Raw genomic sequence first — 16,620 nt, 5'->3', positions numbered from 1 at the left:
TTGTACTGCAGCAAAATCCTGGCCTTGGTGTCCCGCACCTGGGACGAGGCGGTGCAGCAGGCCCACTGAACGACGCACCCATCCCCCTACACACCATTATTCTCTAACCCGCAGTTCACCCCGGGTCTCGTTTCTATTGCTCTTCAAGCCTGGCATCAGGGGGGATGTAGAATGTTGCGAGATATGTTTGGGGGAGGAGAGCTAAAGCAATTTTAGCAGTGCAAGTCAGATTTTGGTGTGGGTGAAAACATAAGGTTCCGTTATTGCCAACTTCGGCACTGGCTTAGTCATCCCACCGTTAAGCACGCGGCGACCCGACAACTGACCCCCTTTGAAACATATCTCAGTCGGGAATCGGGGGACAAGCACTCAATTTCAGCCCTATACAGGCATATGAAGGCAGGAGAGGACCCCCCACTCCGGTCATACATGAAAAATTGGGAGCTAGCTACTGGGTCTCCAATAGAGGATATTGACTGGGCTTGGCTGTGGAAGCAGATTCCTAGGTTAACAAAATCCCTCCAAATAAGGGAGATGTGGCTTAAGCTGCTCACCCAGTGGCACCTAACTCCCGCTAGACTTCATAGAATGTTCCCCGGCGCCTCCCCTCTTTGTTGGAGGCAGCGTGGAGCAGTGGGCACGTAGGAGCATATATGGTGGGAGTGTCTGCAAATTGAGAACTACTGGGCTGGGATTGGTCTTGTGATAAATCAATTTCTGGGCTTGGGCCAAAGGAGTACCAAGGGCCTCGTGATACTGGGCCTGGGAGGTTCACTCGCCTCCATCAAATCTAAGGCGGGGCGCAAACTTTACGTAATAATGATGATGGCAGGGCCAATGGTTCTAGCTCGCCGATGGAAGGCAAAGGTTCCCCCGCAGGACCACGAATGGGTGGCAAAGCTTTGGAACTTGCTGGCAATGGAGTGGCTCACGTATTCTATTCAAGGGGAGCATTTAAGATTCAGAACAGACTGGGCTTCTCTACTGACTTATTTGATGGACGGGCCAAGGCAGCGTTGGTGCCCCCGAAGCATGAGACTATTTGGGATAATGGCAGATGAGCCCTGTGAAGCAGACTTGTAAAGGAGCATCCTGGGTGTGGGGGGGCTATCCCAGCCTCTAGAATCCAAAAAAGGGGTAGGGTGGGGTATCCCCCTGACGGGGTGGCGCTTTTTTGCACTGGACCTTTCGAGTTTGGGGGTGGGGGGGAACGGGTGGGACTTGAGGGTTTCCGTTGTTCTTTGTTGATTCTGTTTTTTCTTGAAATGCCAATAAAAATTAAAGTGGAAAAAAAAAGAAGTGTCTCAACTTGTGCACAAAATTGGTGATTGCCTTTGATGAACTAAGGGGTGGCTGGATTGCAAAGGAACAATTGTCTAGGAAAGCTAGAAGGAGAGAATTCGATTTGGCGATAAATAGTATGGAAAATATAAGCTCACTTGGCCACTTTATGGGGGCGTGGCGGATCTATAGTGAGAAATTCTCGCTAAGTGTCATTCGCTCTCCAGTGCAAGGACGTATTATTGCAATGGTGCGCTTGAACGTCCTACCACTGAAGGCCCGGATGACGTGGCTATTCAATGCTATTCTAAGCTATTCTAAGCTTTGTATCTGCGGAAGTGGGGTGGATGAGGATTTAATTCATTTTCTATTTATTTGTCGAAAATGAATAGATCTGAGACGCCTATGGCTGAGGAGACATTTTAGTGCCAATAATATTAGGCATGTCATTGAGGCTATGAATTTTGTTCTGTCCTGTGTCGATGCTTCCTTTATCAATGATGTATGTATCTGAGTACATTATTGAGGCTTTAAACATATGGGCAGAAAATATTAAGTTGTTAGTACATTTTTTAATTATACATTTTAACATAACTCTCGTTGTACGTTGAATTGTATTGTATTTTAGTAGAGGTTAATGGCGATTTTTGCATGTTTGAATGTACTAAATTTTAAAGGATGTAAATGGTAAAAAAAGAAATAAAGTATTTATCTATCTTTCAAAGAATTAGAGAAATCAAACTTTCCAAAATCGAACTACAAGTCCCAGAATCCCTCAGGGACCGTGAAAAGGAAGAGGGCTACAGAGACAGATAGGAGTCCAGGTCACGCAGACAAGCCTAATGACTCTAGGGAAGGTCAGGAAATCAATGATAAGGGCCATAACCTGGACCTAATTATTCCACCTGAGAGGCATAAAAGGCGGTCTGAGAGAGAAGCAGCAGAGAGAAGCTGGTGCAGGAGCTGGAAGGTCGGCAGTAGCAGAAGCAGAAGAAGCAGAGCACTTAGCCAACAGATCACAAGGAAGTGTGACCAAAACAGGGATGCCGGATTAGAGAGGCAACTTTCAATTGCTAACCCCGAGTTGGTCCTGTGCATTGTGAAGACATCATGAAGTAAGACATAGCGGGTCATTCCGAGTTGGGCGGTAAGGGTTTACGGGCACCGGTAAGGATTCTGGTGCCGGTAAACCCTTACCGCGATATTCCGAAGTCCCTTAGCGGGAACCGCAAAGGACGTCTGGTTAGCGGATCCCGCTAAGGGACCAGAGCGCTAATAACGGGCCTGCTATTTGCGGGCCCATAATTAGCGCCTTCCCCATTCCCATTGAGCCCTATGGGGGGTCAAATGGGAATGGGGAATGCTTTACTGGGATGGGGACTTACCGGGTCCTCTAAGGTCGGAATGACCCAGTAAGTCCCCATTCAGTGAGACCGGACCCAGGTTTGGAGGCTGCCATGGCGCTAATGGCACCATGGCTACCTCCAAACTCGGAATGACTCACATAGACAACAGATTCACTTTTGTAAAATAAATGGTTTATTTCTTAAATGGTAGGATGAATTAAGGCCTAACTTGCCGTATGCTAAGGTGGTATTTCCCTATCTAAAGAAAATAAGGATAGTGTGTGTCATTAAGTTCAAATCAAAAGTCAGTGGGGGTCATTCCAAGTTTGGAGGTAGCCATGGTGCTATTAGCGCCATGGCTGCCTCCAAACTCGGGTCCGGGTAGTCAGAATGGGGACTTACCGTGTCATTCCAACCTTGGAGGACCCGGTAAGTCCTCATTCTGAAAACCATTCCCCATTCCCATTTGAGCCCCCATAGGGCCCAATGGGAATGGGGAAGGAACTAATAACGGCCCGTTATTAGCTCTCTGGTCTCTGCTAAGGGCGGCTGGTAAAAACAGTCAGCCCTAGGGCCTCATTACGACTTTGGAGGTAGCCATGCCCTTAATAGGCCTTAATAAGGGCATGGCTGCCTCCAAAAACCGTGTCCGGGTCCGTGCCATTCCGAGTGTGGAGGGCCCGGTAATATATCCTTCAGGAACCCGGGCCCGGACCTTCCCCATTCCCATTTGAGCCCCCATAGGGCTCAATGGGAATGGGTGCGGGAGCTAACAACTGGACCATTACGACCGACCCGTTGTTAGCTCCCTAGTCCCCTTGCGGGACTCGCTCTGGAAGTTTGGTAAAACCAGACGTCCACATCGGGTCCCGCGAGGGAACCTCGTAATATTGCGGAATGCGTTTAACGGCGCCACCACCATTAGCGGTGCCGTTAAACGCATTCCGCAATTGTTATAATGAGGCCCTTAGTGGGACCCGCTAAGGGACCTCGGAATGCGGTGGTAGGGGGGGTTAATGGCACCGGCATCCTTACCGGTGCCCTTAACCCCTTACCACCAGGGCCAGAATGACCCCCAGTCTTTGTCCAAAACCTATACTAGAACTAATAAAATATGGTTTTAGCCCTGAGGAAGGAGCTAGACTCCGAAATGCATAGGCATAGACAACCATAATTTCTCTGCAGTCCACTTGGATGGTTCTATGTACAACTTTCATGCAGTTAAACAAATAAAGTACATACACCACAACATTTATAAAATTGTGAAGCAACATTTTTTTCATGAATTCGTCCAAGAACCTTTATTGAATATTCAAGGACTATTTATGAATTTGAACAAGACAATTCAGGGTTCTGAACACTAACGTGAGCACCAGTCTTAGCTGGATGGTTTATCCAGCTTTTTTTCTTTTGTTCTCAAAACCTATACTAGCCCTCACAAATAAAAATATACAATGGGCCTCATTACACGGTAGGCGGTAAGGGATTACCGGCACCGGTAAGGGCACCGGTGCCGGTAATACCTTAACGCCCTACTACGAGGTCCCTTAGCGGTCCCTTCCTTAACGCCTAGTTTTACCAGTCGTTAAGGAAGGGACCCGTTAAGGGACTTCAGAGCTAATAACGGGCCCGCTTTATTAGCTCCTTCCCCATTCCCATTGAGCCCTATGGGGGCTCAAATGGAAATGGGGAATGGTTCCCGGAATGGGGACTTATCGGTCCTGCCAAGATCGGAATGACCTGGTAAATCCCCATTCCGGGAACACAGACCCGGAATGCGGTAAGGGGGTAGCCATGGCGCTAATAGCGCCATGGCTACCGCCTACCGTGTAATGAGGCCCAATGTGTAGGGATGCCAGCCACCAAAGAAACAGTGTTCAAAATAAAGTTACTAACTTCTTCCAGCTCCTGGCTTGCTTTTCAGCTTCCCCTTCCCCAAGTTCAAAACAGTTCCACAAAAATACTTCAGGGTTCCAGAGGGCCTCGGGGTTCCCTTCCCCAAGTTCAACAAAGTTCCAGAATCTCTGGGTTCTCTTCCCCAAGAAGGAAGCTATTCTAGCTTCACAATAACAGTTAATCCAGCTTTCAAAATCTATTCAAAATCCACTTTGTAACCTTTCAGGCTTTACCCAAATTTACTTAGGTTCACTCCAAATATGGGTTACTCGGTCTAGGCGCAGTTGTCGGACCACCCAGTCCACCCATCACAGGTCAGGCAACAGATAAACCTTGGCACTTGTAATGTTTATTGATTCTCATTGGACTCCCTTGCCAACACAGGCTTCCTCTCTGTACATGTGTCATTAGTCCATATGTACTTCTGTTTCTCCTTGGCAGTCTCTTGACTCTGCAAATACGTGACTTTCACACAACTCAATTTGCGTTGTTTTATTCCTTGTCATCACCTTGCTTTCACACTATCCAATAATGCTTATCATTTGCCTTTCACTTGCTTCCCAAGCTGACTCTCATTAATGTCTTTCACTTGTTCACTTGGCTTGTACCTTCACATTGTCCATGAATACTTTTTACTGGTTTATACTTTGTTTGTAAATGTACATACATTTCTTTTCACTCGTGCAGTATTTTCATATATTTTTCATATCTTTTCTTTAGTTCGGTATTCAATGACTCATTAAGTACTTTGCAGCTTGTTCGATATTCAATATTTTGCATTTGGTCTCCAGACCCATACAAGTTTCACTCGGTCAGCATCTTCCTTTGCCCACAATAAGCCCCTGGATCGCTCCGGCATGAGTGTTCCCTCTCTGTCACCAGACTGTGTATGGCAGCTCCTCCGGGTGCTTTCACGTTCCTCTCCAGTTTTTGCTGGCTCCCCTCTCTCTGGTCGGGAGATCCAAACCTCCTTGCTGCTGTCTGTGTTGTATTGGAGACTTCTGTGTCCCCCAGCTCCAGTGGGGGACACATGGCTTAGGGATCTGCAGTGTTCTCAACCCTCTCGTGGCCCGTTCTGGCGTTGCGTCTTTCTGGCTCTCCTGCAGTTCTCGGCATCCTTTTCACTGGCCCATCTCCAGCATGCTCCACGTCGACCTGGCGTCCCAAATGGTTCACTCTCCCCAGACAGATCTCTCTTTTTATATGCACCTGTATCCTCTCAATTGGCTGCAGGTGCAAATCCTTTGCCTGACCTTAATTACTTCTGTCAATGGTACATGTCTGACCCTTATAGTGGTGTTCCACAGTCCTCTTCCTCGTCGCAGTACTAAAGTGGTATGCACAGATGGAAGTGTGCACTACTCCTAGTTGCCTCTTCCTCGTCCCAGTCTTAAAGCAATATGAACGTGGGACAGCTGGTGTGTGTGACAGTGGTGAAGATTGGTAATAACCTACACTGGTAGGGGGAGAGTAGGATGTGTTTTGACAATTTATTGATTTACCCAGGGGTGACGAATGTGGGTCTAGCCTGCCCATATAAGGAGGTGTTCTTATTATTGTTCTCTTCCCTGTTCCTCTATATTGATGATTTACCAGCGGGTTATTTTGAAATGAAGAAAGAAGGGGGGATGACAGTAACCTAGGGACTGAAGAATCATGGTGTAATGGAAACGGGGTATACGTGTCTCACCTAAGGACATCCTCCTTCCATTCCCCAAATCTCCTCCACCCAGGTGATCCTCCCTCACATATACACGGCAAGGATAGGGATCCAAAAGCGATGGCCTTTGCCTGGCCACCTGAGCAGAGGATATTGGGTAGAAGGAAGTGAGGATGCCTTCAGGTTTCTCACAAACCCTGAATAGCTGTGGCAGCACTGGAGGGAAAAGAAAGCAGAAGGCAGTCTCTCCAGGTGCACCTCATTGCTGTGAATGCAGAGCTGAAGTTGTAGTTGTTGCTAAGGCCCATGTGCAGAGGCAAGCAGAGGGAAACTGGAGAGTAGGAGACTCTCCCTTAATGAGGCTGTATCAGAGACACCCGTGCAGTAGATGGGTGTGGATCCCAAGAGTGCCAGCAGTAGTAGCAGGAGAAAGAACAAAGTTGGGAAGCTGCAGCAGCCCGCAGTCGTTATAAATGGAAGTCAGTAAAGGGAAGCTAGGCACTCTTGAAGTATGAGTGTGTAGAACTTAACCACAGAAGTGGGAAGTCTTTTTTATCAATGGGACAGTAACAAGCGCTTAACTGAAACCCTTGAGTGTGATGAAAAGCCTTTCTTTCCCTAACATCAGTAATACTTTGTTGCTGAGTGGTCATGTGGCTCCGGTTAACAAGGAAAACGCTGCCGGCAGCCTAACTGAAGTTAAACTGACTTTCCTGAAGGGTTGCAAGTATTGTTTAAAGGGACCGCGCGCATGAGGCAATGTTTCCCTATACCTTGGAGGCTGAGTGCTGACCGAAAGGTGGGAATGGGTCTCTCTTTGAAGTGGCACTTCAATACTGAAAAGCAATCGTGAGTGCCTTATTTTGTTTTCAATAGAAGATACACATCTTGCAGCACATCAAAGCAGGAGATTGTAGAAGTAGTAGGAGATGAAGCCAGAACAAGCATTACCCAAACCCATAGATGCACCTATATGAAAGTAAATCCCACAAACATAAGTACTGTACACCAGTGTTGTGAAGTTGATGAATGTATTGGGCCTCATTACACGGATGGCGTTAGGGATTCACCGGTACCGGTAAAATACCGGTACCGGTAAATCCCTAGCGCCTTACTACGAGGTCCCTTTGCGGGTTGGGGGATTTAACGCCTGCTTTTTGCAGGCGTTAAAATCCAACACGCTAAGGGACCTCGGAGCTAATAACGGCACCGCAAAATTGCGGTGCCGTAATTAGCACCTTCCCCATTCCCATAGAGCCCTATGGGGCAGAAATGGGAATGGGGAAGGGCAATGGCGGAAGGGGGATTTACCGCCCTCCAACCTTGGAATGGGGCGGTAAATCCCCTTTCCGCCAAGGCGGTGCCGGTATTTTACCGGCATGAGCCATGGCGCTAATAGCGCCATGGCTCACCGCCTACCGTGTAATGAGGCCCATTGTTACCCAAGAGACTACATCCAAAGCTGGGAGAGTGGCAGAACAGTTTTGGAGTAACCATTGAAGACAAGAGGCCTCATTACAAGTGAAGCTGAATGAGTTAACGGGACCCGCTAAAGGAGGCGGACCCGTTAAACCCGTTCTGCCTCATTACAAGCTGCCCTTGCGGGACCGGGTAAGTAACGCCTGGTCAAACCAGGCGTGCTTACCGGGTCCCGCGAGGGGAAGAGGGAGCAAACAACGGGCCGCTCGTAACCGGCCCATTGTTTGCTCCCTCCCCCATTCCCATTCAGCCCTATGGGGGCTGAAATGGGAATGGGGAAGGTCCGGGCCCAGGTTCCTGGAGGGAGGAATTACCGGGCCCTCCGAACTCGGAATGGCCTGGTAATTCCCCATTCTGGGAACCCGGACCTGATTTTGGCGGTAGCCATGCCGCCAATAGGCCCAAGGTGTCTACAGAGCTGGGGAAGGGAGCTGGGTACCTGTTCACCAAAGTTGTTTCTATATCAGTGTGACAAAGACTGTTTGGAAGAATAAGAAGTTGTCTAGAAGCCCGATGTGATTATATGGTAGCTGCAAGACAGGCAAAGAGGCTGCCCTTTCGTATGGTATAGAAAGAAGAGTGCCTTGCCAACCTGTGGAGGTAGAAGATGTCTTGTAGAATTGCCTATCCTTGAAGTTGCCATTGTAGCAGAAAGTTACAGACGAGTAGAAGTTGTAGTAGCAGTAGCAGGACTGTGGCTGTCAATATTTGTCAGAACTGTTAAAGCTTACTTTAGGCAAAGGAACCTGTTCTCACAGTTGTATCGCAGAAAGGGTTGCTGAGAGAGGAGTACATCTCAAGCTGGACTATCCTGACAGTTTGTACATAAGAAATCACAGAAGCTGACGTGGAGAAGTTGTTGATAAAGTGGGAGAGGTACTTTTGTCAACTTCATCTATTGTTTCCTGGAAGGTAGTCATCCAGGAAACTCCATTGGTGCTTTTATTTTCTTTGTGCAATTGTAAAGAAAGAAGCTTTTCTCCAAGCAAAGAAAAGACTGACCAGTGGATTTGATAAGAGTGTGAACATTTTGCTTTTTTGGAACTTTTCAAGGCTTTGGTTAAGACTTTTTGTTCCTTGGAAGAAATGGGGCCTCATTACGAGTGTGCCGGTCCGGTAACAACGGTGCCGGTAAGCCTACCGCCACTGTTGTTACCGGACCGGCACACTATGGGTTTGCTTGCCGGAGCCGCTGTGCCCGACAGGGCAGACCCTGCCAGACACAGCGGTCATGGTAAGCAAGCCAGTACGGAAGCACCAGCACCGTTATTAGCGGTGCCGGTGCTTCCGTTGTCCCCATTCCATAGAGTCCTATCGGACTCAATGGAATGGGGATTAACAATTTACTGACGCCTGACTTCCCAGAACACTGGGGTCGTAATCCCCACAGTGTTTCCGGCAAGCCAGGCGCCGGTAAATATTGCAAGTCCGGCGGCAACCCACAGGTAGCACCGGCAGGGTAATAGCCGGACTTGTAATGAGGCCCATAGCCTTTGGGGCATTCCTGGGAGCAAGATCTGCCCAGATCCGCGAGAAGTCATCCAAGACAATGGGCCTCATTATAAGTTTGGCGGTAGCCTTGCCGGTAAAACCGGCAGGCTGCCGCCAAACTTCAGAAATATTCTGGCGCCAGCGAATAGACAATTACCGGGTCATTACAGCCCTGCCGGACCCAGTAATTGCCCATTCACGGGCGCCGGAATGAAATGCCCTTATTCCCATTTGAGCCCAATAGGGCTCAATGGGAATGGGGAGGTTGGACGCACCAGCACCATTCACAATGGTGCTGGTGCATCCGACATGCTCTACTCGTGGGTGCCGGTCTGCCCGTCAGGTCTGACCTGGCGCGCGTAAAGGCCCCCGCGAGCAGAACTTGTAGTTTGCCGGTCTGGTAACTACAGTACCGGCAAGCTTACTGGTACCGTAGTTACTGGAACAAACTTATAATGAGGCCCAATGGGTGTTTGGTAACCTTTTATTTATGTTGTATTAATGTTGTTTTGAATGTTTATGTTGTTTAGTATGCGGGATAGTTTGGTGAATGCTAGGAGGTTTTTCCATAGATCTTAGAATAGCTAGGGAATCCCCTGGTAAATGGCAAATCCTGAGAAAACTCCATACAGTCATGAGTCTCACATTACTGACCCCTCACACGGAGGCGAGAGAGAACATCAGAGAGGGACTTGGTAGTTTCAAATCAGCTCGGTTAGTGAAGATGGAAACCCAGAGAGAACGCTCCTTTCCACACCAGGGAGCAGCTGGGAGGAAGAAGTGCAAGGGTTGCACTACTGGAAGGACAGACTAACAAGAGTATGCCAACCAGGTAGTCCCAGGAGGGACGTGCGACAAAGACTGGAAGAGAGAAGCCATAATGCTGAAGTGCCCCAGCTGCACTGCTTACCAGACTGACCCATAAATCTGTCAACACGATTAAAGACCTAGGAGGGAACCACAAGAAGGATTTGGTAGCCAAAAAGGGGAGAGAGAGGAAACCCGTTTTTAGCCCCGATACCACACGAGAAGGAAAACGCTGAAACGTATCCGAGAGAAGAGAAGAAGTGAACGCCGGATTCGTCCTGACAAGACATCGAGAACGGCAGAAGGAGAACGTGAACTGGGTGACCCAGCCCTATTACACACAAGGTAAAGGGAAGAGCGGGACACCCGGGGAGCAAGGTGCCAATAACGATTGGCATAATTGTATGCGGTACACTAGGAGAAATGAATATAACGATTGCAGAAATCATCATAGTCCCAGTAGGGGAACCAATTATAATGAATGGCAGAAATATAACTCTTTAACCAAGGATAACGAAGATAACGATTCACCAAACCGTTATACTCACCCCAGGGAGAGAAGCAATAAAGCAGAGCACTATTACTGTGGCCATCGTACTCGTCCCAGTGAGGAGATCAGTAATCAAGAGAATCATTACTCTGGGCATCATACTCGTCCCAGTGAAAGAAGCAGCGATGAAGGAAATCATTACTGAGGACCTCATATTCGTCACAGTGAAAGGACCGGTTATCAGGGGAACTATTACTGGAAACATCATACTCGTCCCAGTGAGGGAACTAATAATCAAGGGCGTGAGAATCATCAGTCTCACACTCAGCCCTCTGAGAAGGTTGACATCAAAGAGAAGGAGAAAATAAACAAGGAAGTGAGAACTGATGCTGGATTTATCATTGTTACCTTAATGAGAAAGCGAGTGACCAAGAGAGTAAGAGTCAACCAAAAGAAAAGAGACTTTTTCCTACATACAAGGAAGACCAAGAGAGTCCAAGACGAAGAAGAGGAACTTTGATCAAAGGGATGTTTCAACATGAGGGGAAGGGGAAGCCAGAAGGTTGTGAAAGTTCCCTTCAGGAACCGAAGGAACTTGTGCGAAACGTAGCTATGAGCTATCTGAAGATTCTTTACTAAAAGAAACTGAACTGAGAAAATCGCTCCAGGAGAAGGGAATCATTCTCCTGGACTTCAGTTAATTTCTCAATCACAAGGCTGTTAAAATGTAACCCCAATACGGGATCTGTAAATAAATGGGAATAACTATGTGAGTTCCATGACAATATGGAACGTTTATCATTTCTATTTCATTCCTTGGCAATTCCCTTCCTGACCAATGCTTCTGATATCCATGACCAAACCCTAGATTACATGGAGGGAAAATCCATCCTTAGGGTGACCACTGCCCCTCGGCCCATAACACACTCAGTAGCTACCGTATTGCCATAATGTACATGTTTTGTCTTTTCCAAAGGCCCGACAGTACTTGCCTCACTAGGTGATTCAAAATCAATTTCTTTTACCCGGAAGAATATTTTCCAACACAAATCTGTATGCCAGATCAACAATTACACAGTCTGTACATCGAGGGTAAAGAAATTCTACCCTTTCGAGGTCATTAGTCGATATTGCCCTCAGATTAGTGACCTCGGTGAAAAGCGCAAAAATACAAGAGAAGTTCAATATTAAAGGCTCATTCTCCCATCCGCAACGTTCCAATAAAATGCTGTGTGGACGGCCCTCAAACCTCTGATTATTCAGTGCGAAAGTGTCACGCCTCCGTTAGTTTCCCCGCTAGCAGAGCACATGTTAGCTGCCAAACCAACCCCGTCCCACTTACCTGTTCTTTCCCGACGACGGCGAGTGGGCGACACCTCATGGCACTCCAGTGATACCCTGCGCCCAGTGCGGTCTCCCTTCCTTGCTTGGCGAATGCCGTGGCACCTTGCCACACCGCGCCTGCAGTACCGGCGCAGCTTGGGGGCTCGGCAAACGAGTCATCACGTGACCAAGAAACGGCCTGACTGGAGCTGCAGGACGCGGAACACGAGTCACGTGTCCAGGAAGCATTCCGACTCCAGTAATTGTTTACCATAGCATCAACACGGAACGCTGTCACGTGACCATATCATGTGATAGCACCTGCGCATTCATAAGGAGTGAATGGACATTCAACCAGCGCTTCACAGCTGCTTTCATCAGTAGTGTTTGGCGTTTCACGGATATTGTTTTCAGGATTACTTCGACCTCGGACTGCTTCACGGACTCCTTCACGTCTCTTTCTTGGTACCTCTGCAATCTCGGATTACTCTGAACATTGACCTCGGCTTTTCCTTTTGGATCTTCCCTTACAACTGACTTTGTCTTCATGGTTTTTGACCCCAGATCGTTTGCTGGACTGATTTAAGGCTCCTCCTGTCATTGTTTCTGGCCCATGCTCCTTGCTGCTTCAGGTACCATTGACATCCAACTAGAGTGCCATCCTGTGTCACAACTGTCGCCTACTGCCGTCGGCCATTCTGACCCCTGCCTTCTTACCACATCCTGGGCACCCTGCCACCTGTATTCGGGTAAGCCTTTTTCTGTTCCCTTGTACTGCTTGTATTGGAATCGGGTTCCTTGTCTTTTTTTTTTTTTTTAAATATTTATTTTAAACAGGCAGGATAAAACAGTACAAAATATGATCATTCACGACAAATGGCATAAAGGAGATACAGTTGGTTGCTCTTCCCTTCCCTCCCCCGGGTCTTAACTTTCTTCTTCCTGTCCCCTCTGAGAGTCATCGTCCCGTAACGTTCTCCTGGCTAATTGGGGCTTGTATGTCAGGGCTGGATAATTCTGATCAAAGTCTAGGATTGGGCCCCAAATGTTCTCGAAGCGATGTAGGTGGCCTGCCCCGGCAGCCGTCACCTTCTCTGCGATTAAGATGTCCCAGATTTTTGCCCACCAAAAAGGCATTAGCGGTCCTTCTGCGGTTTTCCAAGTGCGAGCTATTACGTTTCTGCCCGCCAGTAGGCATTGGGATAGTAGTTTGGCCGTAGGGCCAGATCTAGGGTAGATCCCGGGGACCGGGGCTCCCAGGAGGATGGGTTCGGGCTCCAGGGGAAGTCGCAGCTGGGTGATGTCTGTGATTGTTGCTAGGCATTGTTTCCAAAAGGTCTGGGCCCCCGGGCAGGACCACCACATATGAAAGAAAGTCCCTACTTGGCCGCATTGCCTCCAGCAGTTCGGGTTGAGTGTGGGGTTCATATGGTGTAGTCTCAGGGGCGAATAATACCATCGAAGAAGGATTTTGTAGGCGCCTTCTCTGTTCGTAATGCAAGATGAAGAAGTGTGAGCCCGCGACCAAATGTCGACCCATAGCTGGTCTTCGATCGGGCGGCCTAGGTCCGCCTCCCATTGGGCCATGTACCGGGTTTTAGAGATTAGGAAGTCATTTTGGAGGCGTTTGTATAGGGTGGAGATGCTCCCCCTGGCTGGGAGATCATTTAGGGTCAGTTCAATGGCCGTGGGGGGACGGGTGGCGGCTTGACGGGTCTGTGGATGGGAGCACCAGTGGCGCAGCTGAATGTACGTGAATCTGTCCTGTTCCTGAAGTTGGAAGAGTTCTTTACATCGCCTAAAGGTGCAGGGCTGTCCCCCTTCGAAAAGTTGCCCCAGGGTCTCCAGGCCTCCCGCTATCCAGGATCTGAAGTTCCGGGTGGACCAGCCCGGTGAAAAGGCCGGGTTCAGGAACACCGGTGAGGAGGGGCTGAGTCCCACTGGGGTTTTCTTTTGTTTCAGCGCTTTATCCCAGGTAGCAATAGAGTGTTTGGTGGACCTTAGGAGGTTCCGCCACTGGCGGCGCTCAGAGGGATTGATATGCGGGAGAAAACGTAGTGGGAGCGGCAGTTGTGCCTGTTCGAGGTCCACCCATCTCGGGCGGTTGGTAAGTATCTGCCATGTTCGGATGCAGGCGAGTTGGGCCGCCATCTGATATTTTTGTAGGTTTGGAACTCCGAGGCCACCCAGTCTAGCATTGCCCAGCATCGTGGTCCTAGGGATTCTGGGCTTCCTCCCTTTCCAAATGAACCGTGACATTTTCTTTTGTAGATTTTGAAGGGCCGGTGCCGGGATTGGTACTGGAAGCGAAGAGCAAGCATATAGGAACCTTGGTAGCAAGTTCATTTTACAGGCCGTGATACGACCCATCAGTGAGATTTCTTGCGCCGCCCACCGTTTTAAGTCCGCCTCGAGGTCCGTGAACAGTGGGAGAAAGTTTGCCCGATAGACTTCCCCTGGGTCAGCTGGGATCTGGACACCCAGATAACTGATGCTCTTAGTTGTCCATTGTATCGGACATAGTGGGGCCAGAACCTCCCGGACCTCTCGGGGAAGGGCCACCCCCATGGCAGCTGACTTCCGGAAGTTGATGGCAAAGCCGGTAACCTTTCCATAGCTCTCTATCTCAGCTAGGGCCTGAGGGAAGGAGGTGCGGGGTTCTGTGATGGTTAGTTAGATGTCGTCTGCATATAGGGCCAGTTTATGGTGTGTTGTGTTCGTTTGGAAGCCCTTGATCTCCGGGTTTCGCCTGATCCGTTGGGCGAATGGTTCCATGATTAATGCAAAGAGCAGTGGCGATAGCGGGCAGCCCTGTCTGGTTCCACAGGTCAGGTTAACAGGGGGAGAGAGGATGCCATTGACTCTGAGAAAGGTCTTGGGCGCAGTATAGTTAGCCAGAGTCATGACGCAGAACTCTGGACCAAAGCCAAAGGCCTCGAGAGTAAGCCTCATGAAGTTCCAGTCCACTTTGTCAAAGGCCTTAACTGCATCCAGGGCCAGAAGCACCAGCTCTCGGGAGTCCCGGGCGGCAAGTTCCACCAGATTCAAAGCTCTACGAATGTTATCAGCGGTAGAGCGGTGTGTGATGAAGCCACTCTGGTCGGCGTCGATTATCTCTGGCAGGATCCGGGACAGGCGGGTTGCTAAAATTTTGGAGTATATGTTGGCATCTATATTGAGCAGAGCAATCGGTCTGTAAGACGCAGGATTCTTCGGGTCGCCGCCAGGTTTGGGCAGCAAGACTGTGATTGATTCTTGCATTGACGGGGTTATAGTGCCTGTGGTTCTGAATGAGTTAAACAGCTGTACCAGGGGTGGGAGGAGTTGGGGTTTGAAAACTTTATAAAATTTCACCGTGTAGCCATCCGGGCCAGGGGCTCGAGACTTAAGGGATTTTATCGCCTCATCGACTTCCTCGCCGGTGATTGGGGCTTCCAGTGAGTCCTGGGCTGCGTTCTCCAGTCGGGGGAGCGCCGCCCTTTGCAGGTATTCCCTCTGTTCTTTGACATTCCGATGCGGGGCGGCCATTACCTGGGTCAGGTGGGACGATGCAATTTGAAGCTTGTCGTGATCTGAGTATTGCGTCTTGCCCTGCTGATCCCGTAGGCCCACGATTGTGTTATTTCTTCTTATCTTGGCAAGTTTAGCCACCAGTAGTTTGTTTGCTTTATTATTTTTGGCATAATAGAACTGTTTGGCTTTCGTCATTTGATGGGCGGTATATTCAGCATAGTGGGCTTCAATTTTCTTTTTTGCTATTCGAAGAGCTCGCTGCGTTTTAGGGGTCCAGCCCTTCTCCTTATGGATCCTTTCTGCCCTCTCCAGTTCTTCTTCGAGGCCCTGACGAATTTGTTGTTTATGTCTGTGATAGGCTGCCCCTTTGGCAATCAGTTCTCCCCGCACCACTGCCTTCATTGCATCCCAGGTGTTGGCTAGGGAAGTATCTCCGCTGGGGTTTTCCTTAAAGAAGTTGTCGATCGTGGTTGCGATTGCATCTCTGAGTGGCATCTCATTAAGGATGGAGTCGTATAGAATCCATCTGCGTCGCTGGGGATCAGGAGGTCCCTGGACTCGGATTTCCAAGGTTACCGGGGCGTGATCGGATAGGATTCTGGAGCCTATAGTCACCTCCTCAGTGAAGGCGAAGATTTGCGGGGATATTAGAAGAAGATCTATCCTGGAGAATGTCCGGTGAACATAAGAATAGAAGGAGAAGTCTTTTTCAGATGGGTGGAGCACCCTCCATGAGTCCACCACCCCTAGAGTCCTGAATAATCGGAGGAGGGCTAAGGCCGTGGTGAAGTCTCCGGCGGAGGGTGGATGCGATTTGTCTTTTACGGGGTCCGGGACCCCATTAAAGTCCCCACCGATCACTATCTGGCCCTCTAGGAAGGGAGAAAGAGTTGTGGTTAGCGAATCATAGAAGGGCGCTTGGCCCAGGTTCGGCGCGTATACGGAGACCAGGGAGAACAGCTGTCCCGCTCGCAGGCATTTCACTGCTATGTAGCGTCCTTCCGGGCAGCTTATGGTGTCCAGAATCTGGGGATTCAGCCCCCTCCGGAACAGGATTGCTGTGCCACCTCGCTTGGAGTTGCCGGATGCGAAGAGTTGCTTTGGAAAGTCGCGAGAGTGTAGACGGCTGAAGTCTGCCGGTAGCAGGTGAGTTTCCTGTAGCATGGCCACAGCGGCGGTATCATTCTGGAGTTTTTGTAGAATTGATTTGCGTTTAGCCGGCGAGTTCAGTCCCCTGACGTTTAGAGAGACAAACTTCCAGGTTTGCTGTTCCGGAGCGGGACCTGGGGTCGCTGAGGAGGCTTGTGGGAGGGGGGGAGCTACTGAGGAATCAG

This window comes from Ambystoma mexicanum, chromosome 5q (assembly GCF_040938575.1).
Source record: "Ambystoma mexicanum isolate Mex_15411 chromosome 5q, UKY_AmexF1_1, whole genome shotgun sequence".
Taxonomy (NCBI): Eukaryota; Metazoa; Chordata; class Amphibia; order Caudata; family Ambystomatidae; genus Ambystoma; species Ambystoma mexicanum.
Note: the sequence above shows the minus strand (reverse complement) of the source record.